This window comes from Porites lutea, chromosome 1 (genome assembly GCF_958299795.1).
Source record: "Porites lutea chromosome 1, jaPorLute2.1, whole genome shotgun sequence".
NCBI lineage: Eukaryota > Metazoa > Cnidaria > Anthozoa > Scleractinia > Poritidae > Porites > Porites lutea.
Window position 1 is genome coordinate 53242607 of NC_133201.1, and position 17965 is coordinate 53260571.

At 38.2% G+C, this 17965-nt stretch overlaps 1 pseudogene; it reads left to right on the plus strand.

The window, feature by feature from the left end:
- Positions 1-1504: 1504 nt before the first annotated feature.
- On the plus strand, positions 1505-17434 carry LOC140932169 (uncharacterized; annotated as a pseudogene).
- The last annotated feature ends 531 nt before the right edge of the window (positions 17435-17965 follow it).

Consider the following 17965-nt stretch of genomic DNA (forward strand, 5'->3'; position numbering starts at 1 on the left):
TTGACCGAAATAATTGCAAAAAACATAGACATGCATGAGATCAATATGCATCACTGTATTTTTATTACCCAATCAGTTTGTTTTTACTGGTTAAGCCGGATTTGGAATACTTAGCTGATTTTTGTTAACCGCGAACCCAGGAAACGCAATTGAACCACCGCTATAAAACAAATCCTCCAGTATCGACAGCCATTACATCTAGATTCAGCAGCCAGATGGAACTCAGAAAATTTGCACCTTTTGTCTTTCTCCTACACCTAGGGGTTCTCTCTACAACTGTTAAAGGTATATATTCCACATTGTTTGTTCTTAGGGTATAATAAGGAAAATTTTTTAACAACAATCTTTAAATTTCTATCTTGTAAAACCTAATTCATTTCGTTAAAACTCTTTTAATTCATATTTATTTTCTAGGGAAAATGTTCTATTTCAGGCTTCATCTAACACAAGGTCTAACTGTAAGATCATTTGAATTTTTAGGGGGGTGTGTTTTGTTTACAAGTTTGGGGAACATATCGCGCCCTTCCCCGTTTCCCTGTTTTTATGTAACTAAATTTGTGCTCGAGCTCACGACTAGCTAAGGAACGCATTAATCACTTTATTTAACTACATTTCTGCGGGTCTCATCGTGAATAAAACTGTGAAGGAGGTCACTTACAAATGAATGATCTAAAACTTTGAGTATAACTAGCTCCTGTCTTCGGGTAGTGAACCTTACAGCATTCTGTCTCAAAAGAAAGCCTCATATCGATGTATTTTATTATCTCTTTGTTTTTTGTTTGCAGATCCTCTACATCCCTTTTTCCGGAAAAAAATGATTACATTACGAAAGCCTAGATCAATTAACTTGTTTGTCCCATCTCGGTTAGAATCTTAAAAAAAATTATTGTCTGTTATGAGGCTACCACTTGAAAGAAAACGAAACAAAATGGCTAAAAGGGGACGCTCAGGCAATTATTAATACGATGTTTCATATGCCTAGAAGACTTTGCAGTTTGCGGGTATTTCAGTATAACATAAGATTTTTCCAGTGGGGTAAGGTTTTTAAAAACCTTCCCTATTACACTCCACACCCACATTCTGATTTAACGCGGAATTTTTATCTATTTCAAATTTTCGAAGGAATAAAATAGTGATATCTGGCAGTTCAGCGATCCGCTTTTAACAAAGAAATTTAGACAAGGTTATATTATTTGATTTTCATATCCAGTCTGAATCAGCCATTACCCCCTTCTACCCAGTTGTCGTAACATTTAGATACTTTCAAGCAGTATCTGAAAAATCAGAATCTTCCCTTCCGTGCAGCTGTGCTTTAATCCAATCAGAGATAACTGTCATTGACGGCTTTTGGTTCAAGGAGCGGAGCTCGTGTATGGTGACGCTAGCAAAGCGGTAATTTGATGGTTCAGAGAATTGGATCTAGACATTTAGATTTACTTTCAATGCGTCTCACTGGATATTAACGAAAAAGTAGTGAGAGGATCGAGTCACAATCGGGTTGCTAATGATTGATTTTGACGGTGGGATGGACTTTATTGACAGTGAACGTGATAATAAACACAGAACAACAACTTCTGATTGTACATGTGTATTCCAATTTGCACATTGATTAGAAAAAAACTGTTGAAGATAATTACGGGAGTTTTGTACCTTTCTAATAGTTTTTGGCTCCAAACATTTTGGAGTGTGCGTATATCGAACTCATGGTCATAAAGAAATGCCATTCACCACCAACTTGTTCATTACCATTTCGTAAGAGCATTTTGGGTATATTTCATATTTAAATATCTGTATATGTATAGAAATCCTCTTCCTAAGCGCTAAGCTGCGTTCTTTTAGAGCATCATTCGGCCATTTTCAACGCAACAGTAGACTCTCCACTTTTTACGATCACGATCTTTCGTACTTAATCCCAGATACTAGACTATTGAATCATAGGCCAAGTTACGTGAGGGCTATCGTGCAAAACAGATTTGTAATATCCTTACAAAAGAAAAACAGGAGTGATATTTTGTTCTTACAGAATTTCACTAAATGAAGAAGAATCAATTTTCTATCTTCATCACATTTTACCCACGAAAGTTCCGCATCTCTCCTCGCCTTTCATTTGAACACAGACCCGCCCCTAGCCTATATTCATTTCTTTTCAAGCAACACTCTCCTGATATATCTCGTAACACCTCATAACCTCTGTTTCCGCTCTTTTGCCACTACATTGAAACAACTTTGGATAAGTTTTTGAATTTTTTCTTCCTTATAGGCATTTCCCATCAAGTTGGAAAACTGAACCCATCAGAGACACGTCAAGGATGGAATTGCAACAGCGGATGTGAGGCGCCACAACATTGTTCATTGCCACGCTGCACGAACGTGGTATTTGCGCAAACGTTTAGTGGATCTGGAACCGTAAGTAAACTCTATTAAAGAAATTATAAAGTGGCTTCCTCTAATGGGTTCGTGAAAACTTCCTTATGTAAGCAGACCACAATAAGCTTCTTTAGAAACTATCTTCTTAACAAATTTTGATTTGCCAACATTGTGGCTTTTATGATGTTATGACCTCAGCGAATTTAGTGCACATAGGCATATTCAAGTGCTCCATAATCCCTAAAATAAGTCGTGTGTTTTTAAACAAAACAAAAAAGTCAGAGGATTCTGACGATAAATTTAGGTTGGAAAATATCTAATCCTTGGAATAGGACCAGGATTGGGGAATGGGGAGAGGTGGAGGCGTCAATTAAGGGTGGCAGTTTTGCTTACTAACTATCGCTGCTTGTAACAACTTGTTATATATGATGTTATAACATAGAAGATTGTAGTTTTAAATTGTTTGGTGAACAGTCGATGCAACAGGTGGTGTAAGACCCAAATAAATATTGTTTTGTCTTGTCTTGATTTCTCATTAATGCATATTTCTACCTGACTCATTTCAGGTTCGAGTATTTGTATCATTAAGCCACGAAGATCAGTCATCAGTTGTTCATTCACCTTCCGTCGTTTGGGCAGAGTCGGTTAGTACAGCTGGATTTCAGTTATGCTCGCGTACAACAGGTTCTACAAATGACACTGGAATTATCAACTGGGTAGCGTTTCAGGACAAACCCATGTTAACGCATGGGAGCGTTACTTTTAGCGGAATATGAACAACAGAAACCAAATGTGAGAAGGTGGCCTTTTCTCAGGTTAGATAATAGACTGACAATAATTGTATAATTTAGTAAGACGAAAAAATAAAAATAAAATAGCACTTTATTAAGCAGATGATGCTAAACAAGAGAGGATATCCTCTCTTGTACTGAACAAATCAAATATCAGGAGTTTCCATTTTTGGATAATAGGGATCAGGAAATTAATTCTCTCAGTCTGGTTTAGTTTAGTTTTTCATGCTTGGACTTTTACTTTGATTTGGTGGTGTCAGTGAGATGGTTGGTCTTGTTGAATGTATTGATATGCCTGTAGTGAATCAGGGAATTAAATAGAGCTATCTTCATTTACTTGAAATTTTATTATTTTTACTTTGTAAGTAACAAAGCTTAGCTGAAAACTAAAGTTTTTATTTGTAACCTTTAGTAATGTGGTAAATATGATTGATTTCACCCTGCTTTTTGAAATCATTTATTCGCTGAAAAAGGGGATGAAAAGAAACTCGAGCCAACATGATTAGATTACCGTAAAATTTCATGTATAAGCCCCTTCAAATATAAGCCCCCCAAACCGGTAACGCAAAAAAACCCTCTGTTAAATCACCCCTTCAAATATAAGCCCCCGGGGGCTTGTACTTGGAAAATTGCCCTCAAATACAGAGTGAAACAAAGGAAAAACAGTAAATTTACTTCCATCTATAAGGGAAGCTCAATCGATTTTGAAACGCTTATCTCCCTCCGAATATAGGCCCCTCCAAAAATAAACCCCTCAAAAAGGACCTTTGAAAAATATAAGCCCCGGGGCGTATTTTCGGAATTTTACGGTAATGGGATTGATCCATGATTCCTTTTTCTTTTCATTTAAGTGCAGCTTACATGAGGACAACATTGACTTTTATTTGATTTCTAGGAAATGTTGCTTGTTTTTCTCCGTTAATAGTTTTTCATTCGCCTATATATTCTTTTTTGCAGAACTTTGCTTCTGAACCTAATGTATTTGTCTCTGTTAAGTACACTCACAGTACAAAGCCAAATGACGCTATGTACTTATGGTTAGAAAACGTCAATTCTGGAGGATTTGAAGTTTGCTTAAGGGAATTCTTGCCCTTTGATGGAAAACACCAAGATGCAGTTGTGGTAAGAGAAGTATTATGCTCGAGTAATAGGACAATTGCACGATGACATCATTTTACTACAACTACCACAATCCTTGAGTTTGTTGATTTCTTGTGCAAATTAAGGCTATTGTTCTTTAATCCTCAGTGGGATTGATAAATTTAAATAACAGAGCAAAACCGAAATGAATTCTGGTAGTTGTAGTCAAATATCGTCATCGTGTAATTGTCCTATTAAACAATAAAGTTAAAGATCACGGACTATACAGTACTATCATCTCGGATCACGCACTGGTACATGACGTGTAGCATGAGGTTTGCAAATACGATTTGTGTCTTGTTAATTCACGTGCTGCTTTATTCGGGGTGAAATATTTTTGTTGTCTCTCACGTCGCGACGTCAGTGTTTTGTGTCGATGTCATAAGTTACGAATAACGGGTAAGTAGAGTGGCTCGACTGGACTTTTCAGGGGTAATGCAATCCATGTTTGAGTATTTACTGCGTCGTTGTTGTTAGGTAAAGATGGAAATATGTTTTGATTAGTGTGACGTTGACATCTGAGTTGTTATGACAAGGTAATGACGTGTTCAACACTGAGAATCGCTTACTGGAACTTCTAATAGCTTTCTTAATGTTCGCAAAATTTGAGCAAACCTACTAGAGCATTATCGAGATATTTTGGTAGGAAGTTTTTTAAAGATAGAAATTCAGTAAAAATTAACTGATCAATCTTGATTTGGTGATTTTAAGGGGCAGCCCGTTCAAGTTTTGCAGAGTACAAAGAAATGAGGTTGCAAGTAGAATATGTAATGATGATGGCACTGAAAAATCCTGCCGACTTTCAGAAAATGTCATTCGTAGTCTGCCATGATCATTCCTGTCTAAAAGATGGCAAGTTTAATCTGTTCTTTTCTTCGTTTTTACCTTTTTACATTTTTTTTGCCCCAGGACTGGTTCGCATTCACTGGCAATGGAAGTCAACTCAACTTTACAATTACAGGAAAAGAGTATTTTGCAAACAGTGGAAATCCATCAGCCCAAAACAACTATGGCTTTTGTCAGGTGAAAACTACTTTTAATTATTTCAACATTTAGCACAGTTATTTGTAAGATTAAAACTTTCAATTAATTTCAGTAACAGTAACAGTTTCGATACCAACTGCACAGTTATTAAGTGGACAGCTGATTGCCAAAGTAACGAATTTTAAAAATACTTTTCAACTCCTTGGCTGTTTCCACCCCACCGTTCGTACTTATTTTGCGTGTTTCTTGAGTTATATTAATAGTGATGAATGAAAACACAGCGAAACTGTCATAGATTTGAACAAAATTCAGAACAACTGGTATTTCTAAATTTTACCTCATGAGAGTTTAGAAATGATGGCTTTCGAGGAGAGCGGAAAACAAGAGCACCCACAGAAAAACCTCTTGGAGCAAAGGAGAGAACCAACAAAAATTTCAAGCCACTTGTGGCGTCTACGCTGGGTTTGATCCCGGGCTACATTGGTGGGAGGAGAGTGCGGGCGCCACCCTTGCTCTCCTTTTAGTGACAATTACAAGCTAAATTTTGGCAACTCGTTTCGTGTCATTGACAATAATCACTGAACTATATCTGTAAAAGTTAAAACTTTGTACTATGCCCGCCGACCCATCCTTATAGTGGTCGCTTAAAAAAATAATAACAGAAGTGCTAAGTGATAAGCGCTGTTGTCCTATTACGCGCCGATTTGAGGTCGTTACACAAATTAACAAATAGTTTATCAGCTCGTTCTTTTTTTTATGGTTGTCGGTTTTCGTGAGGATGCAAAAAGCTGTACGTACACTTATACATTGCTGTGCCACCTGCTTTTTGTATAGAGTTACTCGAGTTTCTTCAGCAAAGAATAGTATGGGTTGTCTTGAAACGTATCTGCTTTATATTCATTGAAAATAGCTAGCCCTGCATCTTTTCTTAGACTGAGAGATTATTCTGAGAAGTGAAAGGTTTATAGAGGATGGCCCTAAATAATGGGAAAAGAGCCACATACTAATTCATCTCCTTAAAACTTTCTTGATTTGTCTTACGTATTTACAGGAAGTACCTTTCAATACGTCCTTCTATGAATCGCCAGTTGTGATTCTTTCCGTTAATCATCAATATGATCGTCAGATCAAGGGAAGTCGTCTTCCAGGAAATAATATCATATCGGCATGGGTAGAGGTAGGTTTGCATTGTTATTACGTGTGGTTGATGATCAGGATTATGGATTTTTTTCAGTGCTTTGCTGAATCATTTATGCAATTGTTTGCTTGAAGAATGACCACACCTTCAGGTCCAAATCACGTCTTTCTCGTTTAGTCAGGGGATAGAAGTACTTCGGTCAGTCTTCTCAATTGATTAAAGGACTTTAATTAAAATTGCTGACAAAGAATAGTTTGGATCTGATCAAAGTTATCGTTGAAATTAGCGGGAATTTATATTAAATCGGAAGGTCAAATATCCAAATTGACGTTCGGTGAAAATCAGACCATGTTTATTTTCTGAGTCCTATCACTTTTTGCTGTAGGAAGTTGGATTAGAATCTATGAAGATATGCGTTAAAGACCTCAGTGGACTAGGATCGAGTCATGATCCCTTAATAGTCAGCTATGCTGTTACTGGAGGTTTGTTTGTTTTTTTCATTTTAATAAATTTGTTTGTATTATCTAAATTTGCATAGCAAACCATTTACAGCGGTTACCACTAACACGCGCCCTCAAAGAGTTTTTTCTCTGGTTCAAACCTGCGTTTTGGTGGACGTCAATCAACCGTTACCATGGTTTTTCACGCGTTGGCCCATAGAAGTTTCTTTCTCCGTTTCTTGAGCACTCGCATGTCGGCGTTTCAGCCGTTTTTGCAATATTTTGCTGCAGGATCTGACACCGCTTCATGTCAAGATTACGAGGAGAAAGAATTTGTTGAGTGTCTCTCGGAGGAAACTCAAATTATCGACATATATATTTACACACTGTAAGTTACAACCACATATATATACGCTTTCGCAATCGCTCGCAACTCGTCTGAGTTCTTGCTAGTTCTGGTTTCTATTCGATAACTTGAAGAATGATAAGTAGTAAAATTCATTTTCGAAAACAGCCTCCATTCAGAGGAAACTTTTTCCCTTTTCGGTGTGATATCTTTTGTTTCTTTGAATTTATACTAGCTTAGCTTCTTGGCAATTCAGTCGTCCACGGCTCCCGTGTTTTCATACATCAAATAAATAAACAACCTAAAAACCGTTACTTCAACTATAGACAATGTTTCCGCAATTTCACTCAGCTCGTAGAGACCTCGTTGTTTTAACAATGTAATCCTTCATCTTAATAAAATAATTTAAAAAGCCGTCGTCGTTCGAAATTATTCGCCCTTCATTCAGCGATGAGGGAACCTTCTCTGTCAGAGCGCGTTGAAAACCATGGAAACAGTTGATTGACGTACACGAAAACTTAGGTTTAAACAGGCAGAAGAAAACCCTTCAAAGGTGCGTCTTGGTGGTAACCGCTGTAATGACATCATCATATAAACCTTGTGGTTCACAACAATAACAGAGCCCTGGCCGGTATGCAAACATGTTGTAATCATACGTGATTGTTTTTTTTTTAATGGTGAGAATACCTCAATAATATAATGACTTGTTTCTTGGTACAGATCTTAATCCTTGCCTTAATGTGCATTGCCCACGGTTTGGAGTCTGCAGGACCTACAGTGCCCATGACGCTCGGTGTGAGTGCGATGACCAATGTCCCTCATATAAAGACCCAGTGTGCACTGCAAACGGAACAACTTACGACAACCGATGCTGGCATAAGCTAAGCTATTGCAGAGGACTTGAAAATAATCTGGTCTATCACCCGGGAAGCTGTGAAGGTAACGATAAATAATTTCAATAATATTGTTTGGCTGTATATGCCATTTTAAACAGTCTGATTTTAAGGTACAGTGCTCTATAAATTCACTCTCGTCGAGGGACTCCACGTTTTTCTCTTCATTCCCACTGGTGTTCCATGTTCAGTGCAAAAGAGGAGGAAATCAAAGACAAAGGTAGTAAATATCGCATTTACATACCAGTTTACATGGAGTTGCATATATGAGGGCAAATGCAGTATTTACTATCTTTGCCCTTGATTTCATCCTCTTTTGCACTTTTTTGCACCCTATTAGCACTGAGTGAATTTGCTGAAAATCAAATATTTCCCGCAGTGGCGCGCGCTCCCAATAATCTGGCATATGTTTATCTTTATACTGGCATATGTTTATCTTGGACACTGAAACCACCATGCAATAACAAGCAGCCACTATACATTTCGTTGTTGAAAGGCAGCCGACATTACAAGTTATAGCCTAGTTTCAGTTCCATTTCTACGCTTTTCATCACCACCCTTCACCACTTAGAGTTGCACTACAACGCAAGCTAGGGAAGCTACCTAAGCGATAATGCTTAAAGAGCACAGTGATGCTTCCTTATAAAGTTCTTAATTTATTACAAAACAGGTTTTCCAATTGTTCGGGGCGGTGTAGATCTGCTACAGGTTCCAAAATGGTCAGATTCAAACTGTCAGACAGTCACATTTCCTCCATACCGGTTTTATCCGGATAAACAAGTTCATGTTCAAGTAACCGTCAATCACATGAAGCTGAATGACTCTGTGACGGTCCACGACGCTGTCACTTCATGGACAGAAAGTATCAACACAAAAAACTTCACCGTCTGTGTCATGCAAACCGGGAGGAAAGAAGAAGGCGCGAATCCATTTGCCACCATTGATTGGGTGGCTTATCAAGGAGCACCACCCGAAGGATTGACGGGAACGGTTGAGTTGCAGAAATGGTGGTCTGGTACTAACTGCGCAGATGTAACCTTTCCTACGGTGGGATGGGAATGTACATATTAAATTAAATAATTGATGCAAATTCAATTGATGTCTCCATGACGAATGTTAGACTTTCATTCATGTGACAGCTTTAATCCATGTCTTGGAAAAAAAAAACAAAAAAAACAACAACAACAACAAAAACAGCAAAAACAAAACAAAAACAAAAGAAAAACAAAAAACTAAATACTAAATAATTGGAAAATTGAATCTTGTGACCCTTAGCCGAAACATGAGAGATTTAATCACGATTTGTCTGCGTAACAAAAGAAGAAAAACATGAAGAGCGAAACTGTGAAGGAGAGACGTCCTTAACATCGAGCAAAATGAAGCGCTAATCTGGTACAAGGAAGCAGCTTATAACAAACAAACAAAAAAACACAAAAGATTTGTTTATCTATTTGGAAAGACAAGAATTCACATCTTAAGTTAAATAACATATTAAAACTTTCCTTGAACTAGAAAAATGAGACACAAAGTTAAGAAAAAATAATCGATCATTACGAGGTAACTGGGAAGATGATTGCTATATCCTCTAAAAAGTTGTGACCGACTTAGCGACTTAGTTAACAAAACAACATTAGGTAACAAGTAAGAATGGGAACTTACTTAGTGGTTAGTTTCAAGTAATTTTGCAGCAATATTAAAAAAAAGCTGTTTCGATTGTTGTTATTGATTTTTCTTCAGGGCAAGTTTGCCGAGGCGCCAATAGTCCTTGTGACGTCAGAGCACCTGAGGACTGGTAAAGAGTATGATGCTGCTCTCATTTGGATTGAAGACGTAACAAAGGACTCAGTTAAAGTCTGTCTTCGTGAAATGCAAAACTTTGACGGTAGACACCAAGATATCACTGTGGTACGTTCTTAGTGAGATTTTAAAAAACTGGAACGCGACTGTCCACAACATTTGTGAGGAATGCTGGTCTTGTTAAAAATAACAGCGTTAAGAGGAAAAAGCGTTGCTAAGTAAAGATCGTCCGGGCGATCGCGAGTGATGATCAGTCAAACGAAAGGAAATGCAGAAAGAAATTCATAAAAAGAAACGGAAATAATAATAATAATAATAATAATGAATAATAATAACAATAATGAATAATAATGATAATAATAATAACAATAATGAATAATAATAATGAACAATAATAATCATAATCATAACTATAACAAAATTGTCAAATCTGATTGGCTCTCAACTGCCCCGATTTCAGCCTTAATTGGACAGTTTAATAGGACAGTACGCGTCATGCCTAAGTATTTGGACAGTACGCGCCATCACATGCGCGCTTAAATGGCTTTTTTTCACTGCTAGCAAAACAAAATTTCGAATTTCTTGTGTTTTGGTTCAAAAAATAGCCTATTGTATCACAAATTTTGTTAAAGTTATGATTAATTGGTAACAGAACCTCGTGTCGTCCAATTCGGTCTGTAATCATACTCGTGATTAAACAAATCGGACTCCCGCTACGCGGTCGTCCGATTTTGTTAATCACTCGTATGATTACAGACCGAATTGGACTCCACTCAGTCCTGTTACCATTACTAATAATGAATAATAATAATAACAATAATGAATAATAATAATAATAACAATAATGAATAATAATAATGAATAATAATAATGACAATAATGAATAATAATAAGAAGAAGAAGAAGAAGAAAAAGAAGAAGAAGAAGAAGAAGAAGAAGAAGAAGAAGAAGAAGAAGAAGAAGAAGAAGAAGAAGAAGAAGAAGAAGAAGAAGAAGAAGAAGAAGAAGAAATGAATTGAACAGCATTACGGGTGGTGAATTTTAAATAGCACACAAATTGGTCTTCCTTGTCCCCATGTCTCCCTTCATGCTCTTACGTGATTCGCCTGATGTCTTATAAAATGTGGATTTGCATCCTTTTCTTGACTCTTTGCGCTCTTTGTTAGGTCACAACTTCATAGAGTTCAAAATACTTAGATTCAAAGGGGCCTAAAAATGATGAGTTTATTTAAATTTTTTGTTGGTGTAATACGATTCTGTCACAAGATGGCTGGCATTACTTTTGTTTTTACCTCTTTTCACAGAACTGGTTTGCCTTCTCCAAACTGCACAAGCCTCTTTTCACTGAACATGGTGTCATAAGTTTTCCAAATACGAACCCACCTTTGGATAAAATGAACAATGCTTATTGCCAGGTGAGAAAAGAATTCTTTGCAAAAGCACTGAGTAGAATGCTGTTCACAGCATTTTCCCTCACAGATATATCGCTTACTTACATCACTGTTTATATTTTCAAAACACTTTTAGTCATATACACTTTACGCAATAGAGATCAAAGTGACTAGAAAAGTAAAGAAGCTGGTCCACTAAACAATACTTTAAGACAAGAGGTCAAGAACTACAGACCGATAACGTCTCTCTTAACCATCGACAAAGTGTTTGAGCAACTGCTCTGTAAACAGGTGACTGTGAAACTCGACCACATCTTTTCTAGCATAAACACTGCTTACAGAAAGGGACACAGCTGTGAGACCACTCTACTACGTCTGACTGAGTACTGGAAGCTAGCAATAGACAGAAAAGATCTAGTATGTATTCTATCGACTGACATGAGTAAAGCGTTTGACTGATCTCTCAGCCACTCGCCGACATTAACGAAGCTTGAAGCATACGGTTTTGAGTCCTCAGCGTTAGACCTAATCGAATCATTCTTTAACGACCGCCAAAATAGAGTAAGATTGGGAAATAAGGAAAGTAACTGGTATCAAATGAGCAGAGCGTGTCCTCAGGGGTCGTCCTTCAACCCCTTGCTCTGGAACTTATTTCAGAATGACCTGTCCTGCTCCATAACTACCGCTAAACTCTCAATGTATGTGGACGACCACCAGCTGTACATCTGAGGAACTAATAAATTTTACAGCTGTAAGGGAAGCCTTAGAGCATTCTAATCCTGCCAAATTCCTGGCGATGATCCTTTATCCTAGAAATATTGACATTGAAGGCTAATACACTGACATAAGCATAGATGGCAGGTTCATTACAAACACAGATTACATCAAACTACTTGGCGTCCACATTGATTGCAGTATGAACTTCAGTGGTCATATTAGCGAACTGTGTAAGAAAGTCAGTAAGAAAGTAGGGATCCTAATGCGCCTGCGCAATCTTGTTCCCTGCTCAGCTGTAAGTCTTCTATAAGTCTTCCATCCTGCCTTACCTTACCTACTGCCAGCTGGTATGGCACTTCTGTAAGGCCTTCGAAAGCAGGAAAATAGAACGTCTTCAAGAACGTGGCTTAAGAGCGGTGTACAGAACTAAGTCTGCCTCTTACCAGACACTACTAAAATATCAGGACTACCCACGTTGCAAAATCGAAGATTGCAGGGGATAGCTTTACTTATGTACAAAGTCAAGAACAGCCTCGCCCCTACAGACGTAGCAGAACTTTTTAATTTAAATGATTCGAGGTATTCTCTGCGAAACAAGGACTTTCATTTACCTACTAGATTCAATACTGTAACCTATATACGGCAAACTTTCATTTCGTTACTTTGGACTTTTACTATGGAAGAGATTAAAGAACAAGGTCAAGCAATCACCTAGTCTTCAGTCTTTCAAGAACGCTACCAGAAAGTTAGATATTTCTGGTATTTTATTATTTTATTTTATTAACTTCGCCCTCCAAAAAACAAACAAACAAACAAACAAACAAACAGAAAGAACGTTGGCAGGGACACCGCAACAGCTGTGGCCAATTACAGTGGGCCCGGATACTAATAAAAAGAATAAAAACAAGAAATATTAAAAAACACAGCGATACAAGAAAAACTACAGCTACATACAACAAGTTATTGGACGAGACAAGGAACGAGCACTGTTACATTTTAAACAGATAGACTTGAACGAACGTGGGTCTTCACAATCGTAAGACACAGCTAACGCGGACTTATGATAATTAAAAATAACCGATTTAAAGGAAGATAAGGTCGATGAGCTCAAATCTAGTTCATCCACTAAACAATTCCAAATTCCAGTAGTTCTAATGAGAAAGGATTTCTGGTACGTAGTAGTTTTACATTTCTTAAGTATGTATTTATTAACATTGCTGGTCGAGGATCTAGTGCGTCTACCGTATTTGCGAACTTCAGGTAGGACAGAGGAGTTCACGTTAACAAGACCGTGTGTCAATTTGAAAAAAAAAAAAAAAAAAAGGTTAGATCTAAAAGTTCATGCCAGTAACAAATAGGTATTAGGTTTAGAGTTTGTAAACGAGACTTATAAATTATATTAGAAGAATAAGGCAATTTTAACATAAACTTAGTCGCGCGTCTTTGGATACGCTCGTGCTTGACAATGAGCTCAATGGACTGCGGGGCCCAAATTTGGGTGGCGTATCCCAAATGTAATCTACCTAGGGCTAGGTATAGCGTTCGTCTTACGTCGGTTCTAAGTATGAACCTCGTGTTCCTCTTTAAGTATCCAAGTAGTTTATGAGCACGCGAAGATTGTTCGTTTACTTATTTGTACCATGTCAGATCCTTACTAATCCATACGCCCAGATCTTTTTCTGCAAGATATAATTCAAGTGCGGTGTTGTTGAGTTTCTAAGGGGATAAGATCGGCTTTGTTTTCCTTGTTATGTGCTGCGCCTTATACTTAGCTTCGTTAAAAAGGAGACCAGATGATTGAGACCCAGTTGCAAGCTTACCAAGGTCTTTCTGGAGAGAAGAAGCATCCCCCAAAGTCTTTATCTCTCTGAATCTCTCTATTTTTGTGTCGTCAGCGAACATCAATGCTCGACTGCTAGAACTGATGACTTTGGGAAGGTCGTTGGCGTATAAGAGAAAGAGGGCTGGTCCAGGGGTAACAGGAAGATCCTCTGCAGCGGTTCCGAGTACCGTAACGCGTTGGCGTCGACCTGACAGGTGAGCAGAACCAGTTAAGCAGGTGCCACCGAAACCGGCCTGGATTAGCTTATGAACGAAGCGCCTGTGACTGACTTTGTCGAAAGCTTTTGACAGATCAACGTAGATGGTGTCAACCTGGCTGCCACTATCTAAATTAGTGAACCAATGTGGTCAAAAGCCTCAAGCAGGTTGGTGACGCACGATCTTCCAGTACAAAATCCATGTTGTTTAAGTGAAATTACATGGTACAGGTGGTCCTTGATGCTATTCAACACACAGCGCTGTACAGTACCGCAAATGATCCCCAACCACAAATGATCCCGAGACCGCAAATGATCCCCAAAATGGACCGCAAATGATCCTCGACCGCCTTTTAAAGAAAAAGGGAACGAGGACGCTTCATCTCAGATCAATTTATACAAGGCGAAAAAAAAAAAAAAAAAAATGGATTAAATCTGAAAAGGTATGGTATTAACCGTATACTTCTTCCTTTGTCGACTGCTTCAATTTTCTTTCAAGAATGTTTCGTCTTTTGAAAAATTTAAGACAGGCAGGACGTTACGCAGAAAAATTGTTTTAACGCCTAGAAGCTCAACCTTTCTATTGAGGAATACAAAGCGGGGCACCCTCTACCTAACAAGAGCTTTATTGACTTTACTGATCTTTTTGAAAGCGTGAAATTAATCAGCCAGAATATTTCATTTTGATTTTTCTCTAAAGTGTTAATTTTACGTGATGAACAGCAAGACATTTGTTCGTAACTTAGGTGCCCGTTACGAAACAAGACATGATTTAACATAAACACAAGTCAAAATGCCCCCGAACTTATCAATGTCCACAGGTTTCGGTTTATTTCGAAATAGCAACTTTCTTACATCTCATGAAGGTGTTGTCATTTGTTGTGCTTTGCTGAAGACAGTTACCAGAAATCTAAACCTGGTAATGAGAAACGCAAAGCCAGGTAAGCGGTAGTTATCGCGTGACAAAACATCGTAAGAAACCGTCACATTCACGGACTAAAAGAAAATCGCTTATGATTATTCGGATCCAGGAGGCACTTAGGAGAAAATTAAACAACCTAAAACCCTTATTTAGCGGCAATGAAGAGCACTGCATTTCAAAAGAGGTCAAAGGAAATGCTCTTGCATCAAAGGGCAAATCACGCCGACCAGAAACAGCAATAACCGCAGAAAATGCGTGTCATGACCTCTCACTATGAAATAAGCAGCAAAAATCGCATTTGCTCAGTCAAAACGTTTTCCTCAGAGGTATAATCTACCCGCCAGAGCAGGAAAAAAGTCATTGGAACAAGCAGCATTTTAGCTTAAGGTAAAAGTCGTGTGTTGCCTACCTACTTCGTTTTTACTCTTGAATGATTTTTTTCATTTAGTTTTTATTCATATATTTATTTGAGAAGTAAAATTTAGCTTTTAACCTGACTTATTGTAATAGTAATAAAATCGACACGATGATCCGCTAACTTCAGTTCAAGTCATTCCTATTTTTCTTTCGGGATCATTTGCGGTCGACTTTGGGGATCACTTGCGGTCGAGGATCATTTGCGGTCTCGGGATCATTTGCGGTTGGGGATCATTTGCGGCACTGTACAGCGCTCAAAGACCTTGGACACTATTGGGAGTAGAGAGATGGGGCGGTAATTTTCCACGTGGTCTTTTGCACCCTTTTTGTGGACATGCACGACGTTAGCTAGTTTCCAGTCACTCGGGAGAGACCCTAGTTGCAGTGATTTGTTGAAGATCTTACATAAGGAAGGAGCAATCAGTGAGGCAGTCTCTTTGAGCAATTTAGCAGGGATTTCGTCCGGCCCTGTGGCTTTACCGACTTCTAGTACTTTGAGTGCAGCTAGAAACTTGGACTCATTGAGAGTTAGATCGGATATAACAGTGTCCGAACGTATGCACGCTGTCTTCTCCACTGCGCTGTCGATAGTGAATACAAAGGCAAAAAACCTGTTAAACAGGTCAGCTATTCCCGCAGGTGTATCAGCACTTAATCTTGAAGGGTTTTGTGACTGGTCAGCGGAAAAGTCTGGGACGGTTACCATGGAGACATGGTCTGGGATGGGATGAGATTTAGAGTTAAGTTTCAAATTGACCATAAGTGCTTGGGATTGAATCTAAAGCCAGTGTCAATGAAGTCGTAAAAGTGATCAAGGCTTTCGCGAAGCAGTTTCTTGACTTGCGCCCGGTGAGACTTAAATTTATCCCTCAGGCCGGCGTTCGGATGTGACTTAAGTTTTTGTCGAACTGAGTTCTTTTTCTTGATTAGTTTTAAAATGTTACTATCTATCCAAGGAACCGGATTACGGCCATTCAGTCTCTTCGATGTCACGAAGTCCTTGACAGCAGCTAGTAATAATTCCTTCCGGCACCGCCCGTCATCATCTATATTGTTATGGCCCACAATACAAGAAAGATTGATTGCCGAGAGAGCTTCACGCAAACCTTCAAAATCGCCAATTGCTTAGTCGTAGACAAATTTGCGCGGGTGTGAAGACGCAATAACAAAAGAACTGTACTCAAACAGGACTACACAATGATCCGTAAAAACACCGGCTTTATCAGGTGACAACGCCTCGGTCACTTTGGTGTGATCTGGGGCACTTCTTATCACTAGATCAAGAATGTTACTACCGCGAGTCGGTGTGTGGTTAGTTTGCGTCAAGAAGTGGTCATGTAACGCCTCGATAAATGGCAGTTCGTTAGCACCTGAAGCGCTATCCACGGAGTCCCAGAATAATAATGTAATCTTCTGATCAAATTTAGGAGAAAATAACTGTGACTGTTATGACGTTTACAGATCCTAATTTTATGATTTTAAGATTTTTAAGATTTTAATATGTATTATTATGAATTACTATGTATTTTATATTAGTGTGCCCAATAAGAATATATCATCATAATTAGTATTTTCATAGATTATTATTATTATTATGTAATTTTAGACAAGTGTCCCCAATTAGCCATATACGTTTGACACTTAAATAAAGTGCTTATGTCTTATTATATTGTTATATTAGACATATCAAAATATCAAAATGGCAGTTTGTTCTGTTAAAATGATTAATCGCAAATATTGCTTGTTCAATTGAGACTTAAAAAATAAACAAATTGACGGGAACTGAAGCTTTCAGTGATTAGGGAACAGTGTTAAACGTTTTACGTTTCTCTTCCATAGCAGTTCGTTTCATTCACGAGAGCTTATAACGCGACTCCAACAGTTCTTGTCTCAGCCAATCACAGCACGACGGCATCTGGAAATTCAGCACCGAATCACAACGGAATTACAACTTGGATCGAGATAAAATTTTCCGCAGTTGAGGAGGATTGCCGTATGTTGGGATGTATCGAGGCAAACAAATTTCTAACCAAAACTCGACGAAAGATATAACTGAACAGAGACACACGCTTGCTTGAGGCGATGTATAGGTCGATAATAGGTGTGGCGCAAAAACGTGCCGAGTAAAGTTGAGATTGCTTATCGGCTTCCTTTTGACGTAAATTATCGAATACGATTATGGTGTTGGTACAAAATAATATCAGCAGGGCCCGCGCGCGGTGGTCTCGAACTTCGGATCTGATTGTGCTGGTTTAAATTTCATGAGGATCCGCAAGAGACTTTTTTTTGCGATCAGCATGATTTCTTAGTTGCTACGGACGCTTTGTTTTCAAAAGGTGACAAGAGAATTTCCTGCTGTGGGAATTTAATTAGTACATTAATTTCTGGCCAAAAAACGTAATCCGATAAGGTGTCAACCCTGTCATATGCCACTACAGTAGTAATCCTTTTGAAAGCTCAGAACGTGTTCAAGATAGTAAAAACCAGATGAAAATACAACGCTATCCATTATAAAAATTAAAATAAAGCAAAATTAAAACAATTTTGCTTATAGTAAAGTGTATGCCTTGCAAAACCTTCAAG